The sequence below is a fragment of the Loxodonta africana genome, chromosome 13 (genome assembly GCF_030014295.1).
Source record: "Loxodonta africana isolate mLoxAfr1 chromosome 13, mLoxAfr1.hap2, whole genome shotgun sequence".
NCBI lineage: Eukaryota > Metazoa > Chordata > Mammalia > Proboscidea > Elephantidae > Loxodonta > Loxodonta africana.
In genome coordinates, this window is record NC_087354.1 from 3,987,661 (window position 1) to 3,993,475 (window position 5,815).

At 45.2% G+C, this 5,815-nt stretch overlaps 1 non-coding gene across 1 annotated transcript; it reads right to left on the reverse strand.

Annotated features, from left to right (window-relative positions):
- Positions 1–5,307: 5,307 nt before the first annotated feature.
- On the reverse strand, positions 5,308–5,379 carry TRNAE-UUC (transfer RNA glutamic acid (anticodon UUC)). The gene has a single exon. It is a non-coding gene; the product is annotated as a tRNA-Glu (tRNA).
- Between the last annotated feature and the right edge of the window lie 436 nt (positions 5,380–5,815).

Here is a 5,815-nt window from a genome sequence, read left to right on the forward strand (position 1 = left end):
GCAGTGTGAGGGTCAATCACCTGGTGAGAAACTAGGGTTTTTGTAGTTTCTGCAAATATTAGGAAAATGGGTCACAGCCAATTCTATCCCACTTTAGGTCAGATTCCAAAAGATAATCTCAGTTGTTTTATTCCTCCCTCAGGGAGTATTATCTAGAACTTGTGCTTTTTAATAAAGGAGGCTTGAAAGTAAGGTCAATTTTTTTTTTTTTTAATAAGCATTTTGCTTTATCAGCAAAAATGCAGCTTCCTTCACTGAAGTCACAAATAAAGCCACTATTCATATTTATCTAAGGAAGTCACAGACAAAATGCGAAAGCAGCTTGGAGCCCAGAGACAGGACAGTGGGAAACAATTCTGAGAAACTACAGGGAAAGTGGTAATTGTGCCTGAACAATAGATTTAGTTCTTTAGGTCCTAGTAGCCAAAGCAAAAAGGAGAAGAGGAAGGCTTCTGGGAATTTCACTGCCTGCTAGCAGGAAGTGCATTCCCTCTGCAGGGGAAATATTCCAGACCTTCAGTCATTCATCCACTCAACGGATATTCATGGCACATGTCAAGTGAGCCAGGAGAGTTCAGATTGAAAGAGACTTATAATCAAGACAAAAACCATCATAGAGTTAGTAGCTTATCTCAAGAGGGCCACCATCATTCCTTCTCTGAGTATGCACAAGCCTCTCCTCCATTGAGTGGTGGAGTCTATTTCCCAACCCCTGAATCTGGGCTGTTCTGGGACTGTGTTGACCACAGAACATAGCAGAAATGACAGTAGGCCAGTCCCAGGAATGGGAGTTTCTGCTTTCTTCCTTTTGGAAGCCAGCTGGCATATAAGGGGTGCAATTGCCCTGAGACTATCGTGCTTGAGCAGCTCATGGCATGTGGAGAAGCCCTGGGGATGGAGATGCCACTAGGTGGGGTACCAGCCTCAGCCCAACTCAACCACCAGCTGAATCCAGCCAAGTGAAACATAGTAGCAGCAGTCATGTGCAGTAGGAAAACCAGGTTGATGAGCTCTTCTTGAATTATGAGCAAAATAAAATGGTTGTTTTTAAGCAAGTATGTCTTGGGGTAGTTTGTTGTGCAAGCTCAAAACCAGCAGCTTACAGTTGCAGAGAAGACCAGCAGATAAACAAGCATTAACAACAAGTGCGATGAATGTTGGACAGCCACATGCTTCTTTGCTCTCTTCTGTATTGTAGGGGGCTGGAGTCTTGCAAACTACATTTCTAGTCTGCTTAGCCTACTGGCTTCTGATTAGGTTCTGTCAGTTGGAAGCGCTGACAGGAGGCTGAAACGTGAGAAGAAGGGGCGATGTTTTCTCCTTCTTCTCTTTCCAAGGGCAGTGAATGTCACTTGCATTTCCAACAGAGGCACATCCATGAGTTTCAGAGGTCCCAGCAGCTGAGGCAGTACATACAAATGAGAGGCTGCCTGGAGAGGCTCTGTGGCTGCAGCATGAGTGGCCCAGAGCTTTCCAGCAGTATTATCTGCAGGCACGGCGGTAACAGCTCCAACGGTGTCAGTGATTAGATGCTCCTCAGTTTTGGTAATGTAAGCTCCTTCTTTTTCTCTGGTAGCCCTTCTCCTAAAGTGTTGTTTTGTTTTTGTATTTTTTACTTTTCTGGCTAGGTATTGTTTGATACAGTTTTTGTAACCAACGTGCCCTCAGGAAAGAGGAGGAGCTAGCAAAGGGAGGGGATATGCGCGCGTGAGTGAGTGTGAGTGTGAGCCAAAGGGATTGATAAACATTCTAGGCAGAGGGAAGAGAATATGCGAAGGCTCATGATGACTAGGAAATGGCATGGAAAATAAATCAGGAATGTAAATACAGCTAATTCTGGAAAGAGTGTGGGGAGAAAGTAATAGGAAATGAGGGTGGAGACAAGGACTGCGGTCAGGACATGCAAAACCCTAAGGTCCTGTGAAGAATCGTGGGCTTTATCTCAGTATAAGGAAAGGGATTGGTGGGTAGGAGTGTCATGATCAGAGCTGCATTTTTTTTTTAATAATTTTTATTGTGCTTTAAGTGAAACTTTACAAATCAAGTCAGTCTCTCACATGTAAACTTACATACACCTTACTACATACTCCCATTTACTCTCCCCCAATGAGTCAGCCTGCTCCCTCCTTCCAGTCTCTCCTTTCGTGACCGTTTTGCCCATTTCTAACCCCCTCTACCCTCCCATCTCCCCTCCAGACAGGAGATGCCAACACAGTCTCAAGTGTCCACCTAATACAAGTAGCTCATTCCTCATCAGCATCTCTCTCCAACCATTGTCCAGTCCATTCCATGTCTGATGAATTGTGTTCGGGAATGATTCCTATCCTGGGCCAACAGAAGGTTTGGGGACCATGACCACCGGGACTCTTCTAGTCTCAGTCAGACCATTAAGTCCGGTCTTTTTATGAGAATTTGGGGTCTGCATCCCACTGTTCTCCTGCTCCTTCAGGAGTTCTCTGTTGTGCTCCCTGTCAGGGCAGTCATTGGTTGTGGCCAGGCACCATCTAGTTCTTCTGGTCTCAGGATGACGTAAGTCTCTAGTTCATGTGGCCCTTTCTGTCTCTTGGGCTCATAATTATCTTGTGACCTTGGTGTTCTTCATTCTCCTTTGATCCAGGTGGGTTGAGACCAATTGATGCATCTTAGATGGCTGCTTGTTGGCATTTAAGACCCTAGACGCCACACTTCAAAGTGGGATACAGAATGTTTTCTTAATAGAATTTATTTTGCCAATTGACTTAGATGTCCCCTGAAGCCATAGTCCCCAAACCCCCATCCTTGCTCTGCTGAAGCATTCAGTTTATTCAGGAAACTTCTTTGCTTTTGGTCCAGTCCAGTTGAGCTGACCTTCCCTGTATTGAGTGTTGTCCTTCTCTTCACCTAAAGTAGCTCTTATCTACTATCTAATCAGTAAATAACACTCTCCCACCCTCCCTCCCTCCTCCCTCTTGTAAGCACAAAAGAATGTGTTCTTCTCAGTTTAAACTATTTCTCAAGATCTTATAATAGTGGTCTTATACAATATTTGTCCTTTGCATCTGACTAATTTCACTCAGCATAATGCCTTCCAGGTTCCTCCATGTTATGAAATGTTTCACAGATTCCTCACTAGAATTGCATTTTTTTGAAAACCACTTTTGGTGCCATGTGAAGTATAGATCTGTGTGCAGTATACCCACCAAAAACCAAACCCACTGCCGTTGAGTCGATTTCGACTCATAGCGATCCTATCAGGGAACATCTTTTGGCCAAAGCTGAAACCATGGAGTTGCACAGAGGGAGTGGGAAGGGAGAAAAGTCTGAGAGATATTTATGGGGCATATAGGTCAGAAATAAATCTTAAAAAGAAATTATAATATGCCACGGAATAGAAAATATCTAAAGTAGTAATTTGCAAAAGACTCAAATGATCTTTGCACGGCTCAAATGATCTTTGCGCCCAAATCTTACATTGGCCTTGTCATGGGTTGAATTGTGTCCCCCCCCCTCCAAAATATGTGTCAACTTGTTTAGGCCGTGATTCTCAGTATTGTGTGGTTGTCCTCCATTTTGTGATTGTAATTTTATGCTAAAGAGGATTAGTGTGGGATTGTAACACCACCCTTACTCAGGTCACCTCCCTGGTCCAATGTAAAGGGAGTTTCCATCGGGTGGGGCCTGCACGACCTTTAATCTCTCAAGAGATAAAACGAAAGGGAGCAAGCAGAGAGTGAGGGGCCTCGTACCACCAAGAAAGCAGCACCAGGAGCAGAGCGCGTCCTTTGGACCTGGGGTCCCTGTGCCTGAGACCAGGGGAAGATTGATGACAAGGAAACTTCCTTCAGAGCTGACAGAGAGAGAAAGCCATCCCCTGGAGCTGAAACCCTTAATTTGGACTTTTAGCCTGCTTTACTGTTTTTTTTTTTTTTTTTTTATTTCTCTTTGTTAAAGCCATCCACTTGTGGTATTTCTGTTACAGCAGCACTAGATAACTAAAATAGGCCTCCAATATAAACTGAGAACACAGAATTAAGATTGAATCAGAGAATGGGAGCTACCGCCTCTGCACAAACTAGTTCAGTTTCTCTAGAAATAAAATCTTATCTCTGTATACAACTCATGTTATTGGCTTATGAAAGGTCTGGATTGCCTGGACGCTCTCTCAGCTGGATTTATTGTCCAAATCAAGCTGAAGACATCAGCAACTGGAGCACCATGAAGTTGGTCACATGATTTGATCAATCTGAGTAAGTGGGGCAAGGACCGTTCTAACACTAGAACTTTCAAAGGAGACAGCACTGCCTGTTCCCGACATGCATTAGCCACTATCATCCAGACTTAGGCTACATGTAGGCCTAAACATAGAAAGAAATATCTTAACCCCACCTTGGAAATGGCATAGAAGCCAAAATTCAAAACACTGTCCCCTTCTCTGAAAGTTTGAGTTTGAGAAATGCTGACCCCCAACTTAACCACATGCGTGATTCTGTCCAGAGGCTGATTCTGTCCCTTCCTTTCTCCATTCTTAAAGGTTAACTAGAAGAATGGATCTGGTTTCTTCCCTAGCGCCATACATCCACGTCCAAACCTCTGTTGAAGCCATATCTCTACTTGGAGAGCTCTTCTCCCTTTCCCAGTCCTGGTGACTGTTGCTTTGGGAAACCTCTGGATAACATCAGCTACTTCTGCCCCAACTAACCTCTTAGTTGGGGCAGAGAGAGCAGTGAATTGGCCAGAATGTATGAATTCCTTTTTCCAGGAGAGTTTGACAAGTAAATATTAATTGTTGTTATTTATTGTATAAGGAGCCCTGGTGGTGCAGTGGTTAAGCGCTTGGCTGCTAATGGAAAGGTCGGTGGTTTCAAACTCATCAGCCTCTCTGAGGCAGAAAGATGTGGCGGTCTGCTTCCGTAAAGATTACAGCCTTGGAAACTCTTCGGGGCAATTGTACTCTGCCCTATAGAGTCTCTATGAGTTGGAGTGAACTCCACGGGCAATGGGTGGGTCATTATTTATTGGAATTTTAAATGATTTATATGGTGGACAATGGATGGGTTATTATATTGGAATTTTAAAGATTTATTCGGTGGGCAGTGGGTGGGTTATTTCTATTGGAATTTTAAATGATTTATATGGTGGTCAAAAATAATAATCCTGATTACACTGCGTAAAACCTGAAGGCTTTTTGATATTTGAATTACAGAGTAAGACTACAGTTTTCAGCTTTCCCCTAAGGGGTTACAGCTTTAAACAATTACGGTTTTCTTTCTACGGAGGACATAAATTCACTTGGTAGTTTTCCTTCCAAAATCCTAAAATGACACTGTTTTCCCACACCGGGAGTCGAACCCGGGCCGCCTGGGTGAAAACCAGGAATCCTAACCGCTAGACCATGTGGGAAGACACAGAAGCGATCTTGAGTCTGAGCAAATTGAATGATTGTCCTCTGCTTCCGCCTTCTGCGCTCCGCCTCCCGTCACCGCGCCTGCCTTCTGCGCTTGCGCGGCCGTCTTCCTCTCGGCGCTCTAAGCGGCCTCGGTAGCGGAGCCCCTGCTGGGCGGATCCCCATACCCAGCCCCCGCTACGCCGGCGCGCCGCAGGCTGCTTCCTCGGCCCCACACGCCCTCGCTCCGCCCGGCGAGCGGCCCCGGGCCGGTTCGGTCCATGGGGACGCCCCGGGTCCGCCGGGCTTTAGTTAAAAGGCTACCCCCGTGCGTTTTGGGAAAGAACGGTTTCAAATTGCTTAAGATGCAAAGGCGAAAAATCTCCAGTTATGAGCCTGGGTCCCCTGCTCTCAGTCCCCAGGCTGGACGCTGAGGGTAACTTCTTAGTAGAC